Source organism: Moschus berezovskii, chromosome X (genome assembly GCF_049115385.1).
Source record: "Moschus berezovskii isolate FMDL1 chromosome X, NW_MosBer_1.0, whole genome shotgun sequence".
NCBI lineage: Eukaryota > Metazoa > Chordata > Mammalia > Artiodactyla > Moschidae > Moschus > Moschus berezovskii.
In genome coordinates, this window is record NC_142488.1 from 136,501,443 (window position 1) to 136,515,798 (window position 14,356).

Below are 14,356 nucleotides of genomic sequence, written 5' to 3' on the forward strand. Positions count from 1 at the left end.
TATTTACTCCAATATCCTTGAAAGGGCCAGGAAGTAAAAATTTCCTTTTACTGACTGGCATACAGGAGGTATATATGCAGATACAAGTATCTCAAATACATCTAGCAAGCTCATAGTAGCGTCTTAACTTGTGATGTGGTGAAGTGTGTTGGAACTTGACAGATTCTGAACAAAACTAAAGCCAGGTTCCCCCCATTTTATATGGAATTTTTTATCTCCTCAAAATTTTAATGGTTATTAAAATACAGAACAAATGTTTTAGATTTCTAGGTAAAATTAAGCTTGGCCCCAAATTCTGATATAAACAGTTTTTACACCTAAAATAATGTCTACTGACAAAGTACAAAGTAGTGTCAAAAATGGCGTGAATTTTCTTTTTGCAAAGCCTTTTCCAACACTGCAGAACATCTAGGCTGCCTGGCTACCACCCTACTGAATTAAAGTAACTCTCCCTAAGCTTTATGACAACTAAAAAACACCCATTTCCATAGTGCCTGGGAAGGTGGTGAGGGGTTTGGGGGAAGGGAAGCACAGTGAGCTACTACTATGGATTAGAACACAAGTCTCGACTGTTGGGGGAAATATTACCATTTGATTTTTTGAATTTTCTACAGCAAGAACAAGACAAAAATTAGTATCTCAACGGACCATACATTATCTCACTATACAGTTATAGAAATAATGAGAGTGGAAATGCCCAGACTTTATGTCAAGTTTACAATATCCAGAAAGAATTGAGCTGCCTTCTCTATTCCACCTTATCTACCCATTCCCACATTCAAACTGTAGACTCTGTTATTACCTGAAGATGTGCTGCCACTGAAAGCAATGATTCAAATATATCATTCCTGAACACTACCTCTAACTCTTCAAGCTAGCTTAAAGCAGCGCCATTATGAGTGTTAAATCAGCCCCCACTTCTTAACAACATTCAGGCCATCAACGTCTTTTCTTTCTACCTATTGATCAGCCCTTGAATTTCTTCACTCCCCTCTTTATCCAGCTTTGGTTCCACATTCTGTCACTTTCATAATACCATTGTCAGCACCATAATCTCTCTCAGCTATCTGTATTTCATTGCACTTATCTCACAAATCCCAGTGAGAGCTAAATTCAAACATCCACCTTTTCTCTCCTGACAAGGAAGAGCCCAGGGCTGCGGGAGAAAATCCTAAAATAGTGCAGGTTTATACTACTATAAATTCATAGTCACAACCTTAAAGAAATCATTCTTCAACACTGTTAAGCATTCCTATTATAGTCTTCTTCTCATCTGACTCTTCCACTCTCTCCAAGATCTATTTCAAGAGTAATCACTTATTCCAAAGCTCTGAACTCACCTTCTCTTTTCTCTCTAGGATCTTGTCTCTTCCTTCAAAAAGGAGATAGATACAAAAATTCCCTCCATCTCTGACTATCAAATGTTATCAATACAAACCTCCCTATGTCTGCACCACTCCTTTCATCCTTCCTTTCTGGTTACAGCTGAGAGCCTCCTTCTTATTTAAATTAAAAAACAAATTAAAAATGCCCTCTAAATTGATTGCCTCTGCTTTGTACATTTTCATGTCTATTTACTTTTTAACCCATGCTAATCTGTCTCCTGTTCCTCCTGTTCTACTTAAACCATTTCTGTCTAGATCACCAACATTCAGCCAGGAAGTTCTGGTTACACCACTTATTTTGAGTTGATAAGCCTCTAAGCTTTAGCTTTTTCATCAATAAAATTAAAATAATATCTATCTACTAGAATATTCAGGGATATTGAATGGTATAATATAAATAGCATTCTTTTAAAACTGCCCAGTTCAGTTCAGTTGATCAGTCGTATCCGACACTTTGTGACCACATGAACTGCACCACACTAGACCTCCCTGTCCATCACCAACTCCTGGAGCTTACTCAAGCTCATGTACACTGAGTCGGTGATGCCATTCAACCATCTCATCCTCTTTTGCCCCCTTCTCCTCCTGCCTTCAATCTTTCCCAGCATCAGGGTATTTTCCAATGAGTCAGTTCTTTGCATCAGGTGGCCAAAGTATTGTAGATTCAGCTTCAGCATCACTCCTTCCAATGAGTATTCAGGACTGATTTCCTTTAGGATGGGCTGGTTGGATCTCCTTGCTGTCCAAGGGACTCTCAACAGTCTTGTTGAACACCACAGTTCAAAAGCATTAATTCTTGAGTGTTCAGCTTTCTTTATAGTCCAACTCTCACATCCATACATGACTAGTGGAAAAACGATAGCTTTAACTAGGTCGGCCTTTGTTGGCAAAGTAACGTCTCTGCTTTTTAATATGCTGTCTAGGATGGTCAAAGCTTTTCTTCCAAGGAGCAAGTGTCTTTTAATTTCATGGCTGCAGTCACAATCTGCAGTGATATTGGAGCCCTAGAAAAGAAAGTCTCTCACTGTTTCCATTTTTCCCCCATCTATTTGCCGTGAAATGATGGGACCAGATGCCATGATCTTCATTTTTTAAATGTTGAGTTTTAAGCCAGCTTTTTCACTCTCCTCTTTCACTTTCATCAAGAGGCTCTTTAGTTCTTCTTCACTTTCTGCCGTAAGGGGTGGTGTCATCTGCGTATCTGAGCTTATTGCTATTTCTCCCAGAAATCTTGATTTCAGCTTGTGCTTCACTGAGCCAGGCGTTTTGTATGATGTAATCTGCATATAAGTTAAATAAGCAGACTGACAACATACAGCCTTGATGTACTCCTTTCCTAATTTGGAACTAGTCTCTTATTCCATATCTGTTTCTAACTGTTGCTTCTTGACCTGCTTACAGATTTCTCAGGAGGCAGGTCAGGTGGTCTGATATTCCCATCTCTTTAATAATTTTGCACAGTTTGTTGTGATCCACACAGTCAAAGGCTTTGGTGTAGTCAATAAAGCAGAAGCATAAGTTTTTCTGGAACTCTCGTGCTTTTTCAATGATATTGGCAATTTGATCTCTGGTTCCTCTGCCTTTTCTAAATCCAGTTTGAACATCTGGAAATTCATGGTTCATGTACGGTTGAAGCCTGTCTTGGAGAATTTTGAGCATTACTTTACTAGTGTGTGAGATGAGTGCAATTATACTGTACTTTGAACATTCTTTGGCGTTGTTTTTCTTTGGGATTGGAATGAAAACTGACATTTTCCAGTCCTGTGGCCACTGCTGAGATTTCCATATTTGCTGGCATATTGAGTGCAGCATCTTCACAGCAACATCTTTTAGAATTTGAAATAGCTAAACTGGCATTCCATCACTTCCACTAATTTTGGTCTTAGTGATGCTTCCAAAGGCCCACTTGACTTCACATTCCAGGATGTCTGGCTGTAGGTGAGTGATAACACCATCGTGGTTGTCTGGGTCATGAATATCATTTTTGTATAGTTCTAATGTTTTTTCTTGCCACCTCTTCTTATTATCTTTTGCTTCTGTTAGGTCCATACCATTTCTGTCCTTTATTGTGCCCATCTTTGCATGAAATGTTCCCTTGGTATCTCTAGTGTTCTTGAAGAGATCTCTAGTCTTTTCCACTCTATTGTTTTCCTCTATTTTTTTTTTTTTTTGCATTGATCACTGAGGAAGTCTTTCTTATCTCTCCTTGCTATTCTTTGGAGCTCTGCATTCAAATGGGTATATCTTTCCTTTGCTCCTCTGCCTTTAGCTAAACCTAAAGGCAAAAATGCCCAGAATGGAGTATAAAAACTCCATAAATGTTATCTACTTCTATAGTAGTAGTAGCAGCAGCAATAATATTAATAAGCCCAATAAACAATCTTTATCTTCCTCCTTGGAAAGCTATGACAAACCTAGGCAGCGTATTAAAAAACAGAGACATCACTTCGCCAACAAATGTCTATAGTCAAAGGTATGGTTTTTCCAGTAGTCATGTATGGATTTGAGAGTGGGACCATAAAGAAAGCTGAACACTGAAGAATTTGTGGTTTCTAGTTGTGGTGCTGGAGAAGACTCTTGAGAGTGCCTCAGACAGCAAGGAGATCAAACCAGTCAATCTTAAAGGAAATCAATGCAGAATACTCATTGGAAGTAATGATGCTGAAGCTTCAATACTTTGGCCACCTGATTTGAAGAGCCAACTTATTGGATAAGACCCTGATGCTGGGAAAGATTGAGGGCAAGAGAAGAAGGGGTTGGCAGAGGATGAGATGGTTGGATGGCATCATCAACTGAATGAACATGAGTAAACTCTGGGAGACAGTGAAGGACAGAGGAGCCTGGCGTGCTGCAGTCCATGGGGTCGCAAAGAGTCGGACTCGACTGAACAACAACAGGTCCTCCTCCTACGTGACTTCCCAGCACCTTTGACTCAGTTAGCCATGCAAAATACTGGCTTCCTCCTTTACTGATTTATTGTTATATCTTCATAATGGTGTTATATTTTCTTTTAAGCCCAAATGATACATCCTGGCTCTGCCAGATATGTTTCTTCTGTGATCTCTGAGCACTGTGGCAACATAGTTTCTTAAACCTTCCTTGGAAAAAATTGAACTTCCTATTTGAGGTTTTGTAGAAGCTGGACACTGAGCAGTGCCATTTTATTTTCTCTTGACTTTGTTATACTCTGTATCCTCAACTCACCTTGAGCAGCTCAGACTGTAGAGTTTAATCATTTGGTGCAAAAGACATGTGAGCTGTACATGATATATTGCCAGCTCCCTAAGGGTAGAAACTGTGATTCATTCATCTGTATACCCCATGGCATGGGACACAGTTCTTGACATATACCAAGGCCCACATAAATGTGCTTTGAATTAAACTTGAGAAAGAGCAAACTGAATATTCAACTTGACATTCAGTAACATACTTTTCATGCTTAAGATTTAAACCTATTTTTGAAGGCTTACTCTTGCTGATTAAGCATCCTACTTGGTCAAATGTTGTCTTTCCTTTTCTTGGTAGCTAACATTGTAAGTGTTTCCCATCAGTCTTCTTTATAGAGCATCTATCCACTGAAATAATTAGTGTACTCATCAGTCTTGTTTAGATGTTGCCATCCCTGGTTGGCAATTTCCATTTTAGGGCATCAGCAAAAGACTTCAGATGCCATGACAGATTAAATGGATGTGGAGTTAGAAATTCTAAGATACACCAAGATCAGGCAATGAAGTAAAGGAACATATTTTTCCTTTGGGTCAGAAAGAGACACCACTGAAACCAGCACACCTCATACTCTCTGAGACCTTCACGTGCAACCCTTAATTTGTCTCTGCAGAGGACTTATACACTGGAAACAGACGGTCAGATATCTGAAACTTAAAATAATGCCAACAGATTCTGTTTATTCATCTCAGGCTCAATACAACCATTGGTCTAGCCTAGTGTGTGTGTGTTTGTGTGTCTGTACATATAAATATTAGACATGTGTAGAAAAAAGCATTGTTTCAAGTGAAATAGTACATGAAACTCCAATTAAAACTGGATAAAAAAAATGCAATTGGCCTTACTGAAACCCAACAAGTAGCCTGGAATCCCATAAGCTCAACCTTCTCTTGATCCACCCCACAGTGAGTTCTTCTTCATAGAAGTCAAGGATTCTGCAGACTCAGTTTGAAAGCTGTCGACCCTAGAGGGTGAATTGTGAGAAGTCTGAGGTAGAAATTTTTAACTGGACTCTGGTATGAAAGCACCATATAAATCAGAACACAACAATGCAAGGTGATCCATCTACTTATGGCATTCTCTCTCACCATGACATAAGGTATTTGAGATACTGACAAAGATATCATTGAAATTGATCATCTTAACAATGTTAAATATTCCAATCCATGAATGTGGAATATCTTTTTGTTTATTTAGGTCTGTTAAAATTTTTTTCTAAATGAATTTAGAAATTCTAAATAATTTCTGTCAACAATGTTGTATAGTTTTCAAAATTTATGTTTTGTTCTTCTTTTATTAAATTTATTCATAAGATTTCAATAAAAATATTAAAAAAAAAAAAAAAAAGAAATTGATTAGTTATAAAACCAGCCTGGTTAACAGGGGAAGTGAAGATAAGAGAAAGGTCAATTGAGTGGGAGAAAAGAGAGGGATGATGGCCTGGATGGTTTAAACTGGTTAAATAACAGTCATGATAATAGTTAAACTAGAAAGCTGGAAGGAGAGGTGGTTGTGGTTATAGAACTGGGGAAAGAGGAATTATAAGAGATAACAGTTATGGTGATGATAAGGTTCAGAATGTAGACATGTGGAGGGCTAACTGAGGAGGACTGGAGAAAAAGATCATTGGAACTAGGAAGCCAGTATATTTGAATGGATCATTCATGGAAGCACTGATGGCATCCTATGATAATTGGATGGAAGGAGAGGAAGACTGTAAATCAGGTGCCAAAGTCTTAGGTGAATGAGTACAGTAGTTGACTGCAATATGGTGAGGGAAAGGTTTTTAGAGCTAGATGATAGGGTTTTCACAATAGCAAAATAATTTAACTACAGCATAGACGACTAATATTCTAGAAGAGACCACAGAGAGCAATGGTGACACTACCACTATTTCTAGGTCCAGCACTTGAGTCGGAGAAGGCAATGGCAACCCACTCAAGTACTCTTGCCTGGAAAATCCCATGGACGGAGGAGCCTGGTGGGCTGCAGTCAATGGGGTCGCTAAGAGTCAGACACGACTGAGCAACTTCACTTTCACTTTTCACTTTCATGCGTTGGAGAAGGAAATGGCAACCCATTCCAGTGTTCTTGCCTGGAGAATCCCAGGGATGGGGGAGCCTGGTGGGCTGCCGTCTAAGGGGGCACACAGAGTCGGACATGACTGAAGCGACTTAGCAGCAGCAGTAGCACTTGAACAGTGATATAACAAAAGTAATTGAGCTCAGGTGGCCTTATAATCTACTTGTACCTTCTCTCCCTATTCCATGCGAAGATTTGCCTGAAAAGTGAAAGTGTTAGTCGTGCAGTCGTATCCTACTCTTTGTGACCCCATGAACTATAGCCTGCCATGCTCCTCTGCCCTTGAAATTCTCCAGGCAAGAATACTCGAATGTGTAGCCAAGATTTGCCTAGAAATTAATAAATTCATTGTGAAAATAGAGTGTGTCCCTGCATCCATTGTTGAAAAATTTAATGGGTTTTAGCTGAGTGCAAAAAGGTAAGAAAACATATTAGACCGATGTCTTTTTGGCATCCCAATAAACTATATCTGGGAACATACAGCTTTCCCTTCATTCTGCCTCTTCATTTGAGAGGGGCTCCAAAGAATGTAGTATCATTAGGAGAGCGAGTTTTCAGTAAGACAAAGAGGTGGAAGAGATACTTGGAAAGAAGCTGAAGTTATAGCTAACTCATGTTACAAAAACAACTATCTGGACAGCATCTTTTGCTGTCAGTAAACACCCACACCCACTAAAGCACCAAGTGTTTTCAAATTTACCTGTTAAATATTGCTTTAAATAGTATACTCCAATACCCCTACTGCTACTGTCCTTCAAGCCCCCATCCTCTCTCACCTGGTCTATTGCCACAGCCTTCTCACTAGGTTCACTGTTTCCATTCCAGTTCACCTGCAATCCACATTCCATCCTGCAGCCTGACTGATCCTTCAGAGACAAAAGTCAGTCCATACTGTTCCTCTCTTCCCAAAGATTTCAGGACAAATGTCCTGACTACAGTACCCCTCCCACCTACATGTACATCTCATAACCCAACTGTAATAGATTACTTGCAAAAATATGTCATACTTTGCTTATACTTGTGCTCATTTTCTTCTCCATTTTGAATGCCTCTCTATAGTCTTTGCTTTCTGTGCTTGGCCACTTCATGCTTTCCTTAAGGTTTCAGTCCCAGTAACACCTCCTTCAGAGTCACTCAAATCCTTCTTGACACTCCCAACCCAAAGGGCAAGTTAAAAGTTCTCATCCTCTGTGCATTGATGGGACCATATGATTCCCTCCACCATAGGCCTTGTCAAACTATATAAAGATTATCTATTTACTTGTCCCTCTTTCAGACAATAATTTGTTTTTCTGGTAAATCTCTAAGTTGTGTCCACCTCTTTGCAACCACATGGACTGCAGCATACAGGCTTCCCTGTCCATCACCAACTCCTGGAGCTTGCTCAAATTCACATCCATTCAGTCAATGATGTCATCCAAACATCTCATCCTCTATTGATCCTTCTCCTCCTGCCCTCAATCTTTCCCAACATCAGGGTCTTTTCCAATGAGTAGATTCTTCACATCAGATCAGTTCAGTCACTCAGTCCTTTCCGACTCTTTGTGACCCCATGGACTGCAGCATGCCAGGATTTCCTGTCCATCACCAATTCCCAGAGGTTGAGCAAACACATGTCCATAGAGTTGGTGATGCCATCCAACCATCTCATCCTCTGTTGTCCCCTTCTCCTCCTGCCTTCAATCTTTCCCAGCATCATGGTCTTTTCAAATGAATCAGCTCTTTGCATCAAATGGCCAAAGTATTGTAGCTTCAGCTTCAGCATCAGTCCTTCCAATGAATATTCAGGACTGATTTCCTTTAGGATGGACTGGTTGGATCTCTATGCAGTCCAAGGGACTTTCAAGAGTCTCTACAACACCATAGTTCAAAAGCATCAATTCTTTGGCACTCAGCTTTCTTTATAGTCCAACTCTCATATCCATACATGACTACTGGAAAAACCATAGCTTTAAATAGACAGACCTTTGTTGGCAAAGTAATGTCTATGTTTTTTAATATGCTGTCTAGGTTGGTCATAGCTTTTCTTCCAGGGAGCAAGTGTCTTTTAATTTCATGCCTGCAGTCACCATCTACAGTGATTTTGAAGCCCCACAAAATAAACTGTCACTGTTTCTATTGTTTCCCCATCTATTTGCCATGAAGTGATGGGACCGCATGCCAGGATCTTCATTTTTTGAATGTAGCGTTTTAAACCAACTTTTTCACTCTCCTCTTTCACTTTCATCAAGAGGCTCTTTAGTTCTTCTTCACTTTCTGCCATAAGGGTGGTGTCATCTGATATATAGGGTTATTGATATTTCTCCTGGCATTCTTGATACCAGCTTGTTTTTCATCCAGTCCAGCATTTCTCATGATGTACTGTGCATGTAAGTTAAATAGGCAGAGTGACAATATACAGCCTTGATGTACTTCTTTCCCAATTTGGAACCAGTCTGTTCTATGTCTGGTTCTAACTGTTGCTTCTTGACCTGCATACAGATTTCTCAGGAGGCAGGTAAGGTGGTCATCAGGTGGCCAAATTAATGGTGTTTTTCAAATAACTCAGTAGTCGATTGATTAATATAAATGTGTTGCAAGGTACTTGGGCAATTGTGGAAGATAGTAATAAATACATCTCAGCTCCTACTGAGAAAATCACATAGATTTTGAATGTAAAAATGGACTATAGAATAGCAGAAAGTATTTGCAAATCTGATAATGAACTATATATAAAATATATACAGAACTCATAGAACTTAATAAAACTTAATAAAACACAAATAAGTCCATTAAAATATAGCCAGAGGACTTGAATAGATATTTTCCCAAAGGAGATATACAGATGGCCAACATGTACCTGAAAATGTGTTCAGCATCACTCTTCATCAGCGAAATGAAAATAAAAACCATGAGACACCACCTCACATCTGTCATAATGGCTATCATTGAAAAGACAACAAAAAACCAATGTCAGCAAGGATGTGAATAAAAGGGAATCCTCTTGCACTGTTGATGGGAATATAAATTGGTGTAGCCATAATGAAAAACAGTATGGAAGGTCCTCAAAATATTAAAAATAGAAATACCATGCAATTCAGTAATTCCACTCCTGGATATTTACCCAAAGAAAATGAAAACATGAATTTAAAAAGATATCTGCACCCCTAAGTTCATTGCAGTATCATTTATTTATTTATTTTAAATTTATTTTATTGGAGGCAAATTACCTTACATTAATATATTGGTTGGTTTTGCCATACATTGACACGAATCCGCCCCAGGTGTACATGTGTTCCCTTTCTTGAACCCCCCTCCCACCTCCCTCTTCCCCATATCCTCCCTCCAGGTCATCCCCGTGCACCAGCCCCAAGCATCCTGTATCATGCGACGAACCTGGACTGGTGATTCATTTGCCATATGATAATATACATGCTACAATGCCGTTCTCCCCAATCATCCCACCTTCACACTCTCCCACAGAGTCCCAAAGACTGTTCTATATACCTATGTCTCTTTTGCAATAGCCAAAACATGGAAGTAAACTAAAAAAAAAAAAAAATGCCGATCAATAGATGAATAAATTAAGAATGTATGGCATATATACACAAAGGAATTTATACAACTATAAAAAGAATGAAATCTTGCCATTTGTGACAACATGGACGCATCTAAAATTTATTACACTAACTGATATAAGTCAGACAGAGAAAAACACATGCTATATGATTTCACTTATGTGTGGTATCTAAAAAAACAGAAGCAAAGAACAAACAAAAAGGAACAGACTCACAGATATAGAGAACAAACTAGACACAGCTAGAGAGGGTGGAGGTGGGTGAAATAGATGAAGGGGATTAAGAGGTACAAACTCCCAGCTATAAACTAAATAAGACATGGGGATGCAATGTACATCATAGGGAATATAGTCAATAATATTGCAATAACTTTGTATGGTAGCAGATGGTTAGTAGACTTATTTTGACAATAAATTCATAATGTACGTCAATGTAAAATCACTATCAGTACACCTGAAACTGATATACCGTATGTCAACCCTATTTCAATTTTAGAAAAGAAAATGAAAGGAAAAGAAAAAGAAAAAAATAGAGACATTTGTACCAAAGAATACCAACTGAGGCACAGGAGACCTGGGTTCCAGGCTCAACTCTGCCATCAACTAGTCTTGTGAACCTACATGAATCTCAGAGGTTCATGAGGCCCCACTGAGCTCATTGACTTCTAAGATCCATCCCAACTCCAAAGTTTAATGCCAGAGGATGATGTAGTTGAAAGAGCAAGATTTAAAACCAGTATCACATTAATATTTAAGAAGTCCAGTGCTAGAGTCGGAGAAGGCAATGGCACCCCACTCCAATACTCTTGCCTGGAAAATCCCATGGATGGAGGAGCCTGGTAGGCTACAGTCCATGGGGTCGCTAAGAGTTGGCCACGACTGAGCGACTTCACTTTCACTTTTCACTTTCATGCATTGGAGAAGGAAATGGCAACCCACTCCGGTGTTATTGCCTTTAGAATCCCAGGGACGGGGGAGCCTGGTGGGCTACCGTCTATGGGGTTGCATAGAGTCGGACACGACTGAAGCAACTTAGCAGTAGCAGCAGCAGTGCTAGAGTACAATGAACAATGAAGTGAGGAAGTCACTTGTATAATTGCAGCAGAATTGCCAAGGGGAATAATTATACTTATTTTATACCCCTGCAAAACCATAAATGGTTCTCTGTTATCTTTCCTAGGTATTGACTTCTGCTTTGATCTTTGGCTGGTGCAGCAAAAAAATGCCCAGATTTCTAGTTAGGATTCTGATAAAAAGATTTACAGGTTTCAGTCTGGAGGGGAAGGACTAGTGAGGATATAATCCTTAATATTTTCAATAAAAGCAAATTAATTTGAAAAACTTAAGTATGGGAGAGCTCATAAAAGTAGTCATTACTTTACCCCCATCTACTTTCATTTAATCTCCAGGAGCTGTGTGGAAGACCTCCATCCCCACAGGTAGAAGAGGAGAGGACAGGAGGATTGATGACCTTAGTTAAAATCCATTCAGTACATAAAGCAGGAGAAGGAGAAGCAGTGTGCTGAAAGCAGTAACATCTAGATGAAATTAACTAAGTGAGGCAAATAAATAGCACATAACGACCACAGTCCTTCTAAACAGTTGTATCCCATAGCCTGTTGCCAGTCTTCAACACTGACTGTTTGCAGAGGAGAAGTGTGAGTTTGCTGTGCCTGCCTGAACAAATGGCCACAAACTGGGGGCTTAAAAACAGAAACTCGTTGTATCCCAATTTTAGAGGCTAGAGGTCTGAAATGAAGGTGTCAGGAGGACCCTGCTCCCTCTGAAGGCTCCTTTTGCATCCCTTTCTGTCAGTGTCTCATGCTGCCGGCAATTGTTGGTGCTCTTTGACTGACAGATGAATGTCTCCAATCTCCACCTCTGTCACTGCATAGAATTCTCCCTGTGTATTTCCTCTCCTCTTCTTATAAAGACATCAGTCTTATGGGATTGAAGTGAAGTGAAGTGAAAGTCACGCAGTTGTGTCCAATTCTTTGGGACCCCATGGTCTGTAGTCCGTGAAATCCTCCAGGCCAGAATACTGGAGTGGGTAGCCTTTCCCTTCTCCAGGGGATCTTCCCAAACCAGGGATTGAACCCAGGTCTCCCACATTGCAGGCAGATTGTTTACCAACTGAGCTATCAGGGAAGTTTAGGACCTACCCTAGTCAAGTATGGGCTTCCCAGGTGGCTCAGAGAGTAAAGAACCTACCTGCAATGCAGGAGGCCTGGGTTCACTCTCTGGGTTGGGAAGATCCCCTGGAGAAGATAATGGCAACCCACTCCAGTATTCTGGCCTGGAGAATTCCATGGACAGAGGAGCTTGGAGGGCTACAGTCCATGGAGTGGCAAAGAGTCAGACATGACTGAACGACTAACACATAGTTGATATACAGCGTTGTGTTAATTTTAGTGGTACAGCAAAGTGATTTAGTTATACATAGTCATATTCATGCATCTATTCTTTTTCAGATTATTTTCCCATATAGGTTATTACAACGTACTGAGTAGAGTTCTGCCTGCTATACAAAGGATAATCGTTGATTATCTATCTATTTTATATGTATGTGTTCAGCTGCTCAGTCATGTCCAACTCTTTTTGATCCCATCTACTATAATGCAAGGCTAATTTCTTCCTGACAGTCTTTTCTGAACCACCCATCCCTCCACATTGAGATTATCTCTACCGTAGCATGTGGTGCCTATATAAGTAGGACTGTGTCACTGTCACTCTCTTCAACCTCTTTCTGCTCCTACTGAAAAGGAAAGAAAATACTAACCAGAAGAGGTGAGTTTCAACAATACCTGTCTGGCCATGTTACCATCAGGTGGGGTCAGTGTGCACTGAGTGGTCATACCTGAGTGCATAGCTTCCTGCTTACTTGAAACAGATAGAGTCAGTGATCAGACCTCTACCTGGATTTTTTTCGGATGCTTTCTTGGGCTTCCCTTGTGGCTCAGCTGGTAAAGAATCCTCCTACAATGTGGGAAACCTGGGTTCGATTCCTGGGTTGGGAAGCTCCCCTGGAGAATGGAGTGGCTACTCACTCCAGTATTCTGGACAGTATTTGGTCCAGTATTCTGTACTATATAGTCCATGGGGTCTCAAAGAGTCAGACACAACAGAGTGACTTTCACTTTTCACTTTTTTTAACCTCATATAAGAATAAGAGAGTAAGATAGGACCTCATAAGAGAACCACACGTTCCCTCTCTCTCTTCTGCTAGTTTACTTGATCTCTACTGGACTGTGATGTTCACAATCATCTTATTGCCTTTATTTTTCTACCCTTATTTTAGCCTTGAAGTCTAGAGATAGCTGGAGTCAAGCAAATATTCTTCCACAGATAGAAGTTTCTGGCAAGGTCTTTCCCCTGCAGAGTCGATCTTTTCATAAAGAATGCTCTGCGAGTATTTCACAATGATTACTTTTCCCCTCTTCTTGCCAGGCCCTGGATGGGATCTCTCTTGCCTCTGCTATGTGATAACCTGGAGTGGGGTTCCCCAAAAAGGAGTGAGATCCTACCTAATACTGCTGCTCCATGAATTTCTCACTCCCAAGCTAGTTTGCTCTCAGCCTCCAACAATTTGTCAAAATTCTTATTTAAGTCTGAGAAAATGGCATAGCCAAGAGGTGCCTAAGTAGGCATTACCAGTAAATATAATTTGCTATTCTAGATGGAACCCTGGGCCATAAAAAAGGATCTTATGGGAAAACTACAAACATCTGAATAAAGCATGGACTTAAGTTAATAGTAATAATGTATTCATGGTGGTTCATTAATTTTAACAAAAGTACCATAAAAATAGAAGATATTGATAATAGGAAGAATTGGATATAGGCTTCATGGGAACTCTCTGTATTATCTTTGCATTTTTTTCTGTAAATCTAAAACTCTTCTAAAAAGTAAAATTAATTTTTTTAAAAAGTAGAGCAGAGTAAGTCAGCAGGCCATGGGGGAAGGGCAGATCTCAATATTAAAGGATGTGACCAGAATAGAAGTCATTTGCTCAAAGGTTCAAAGGCAGTGTTGTAATCAGAATTCTAAGATCAGCCCCGTGCTACTCCCACATCCTCCTCTAGAGTGTGGTCAGAACCTGTGAACACTA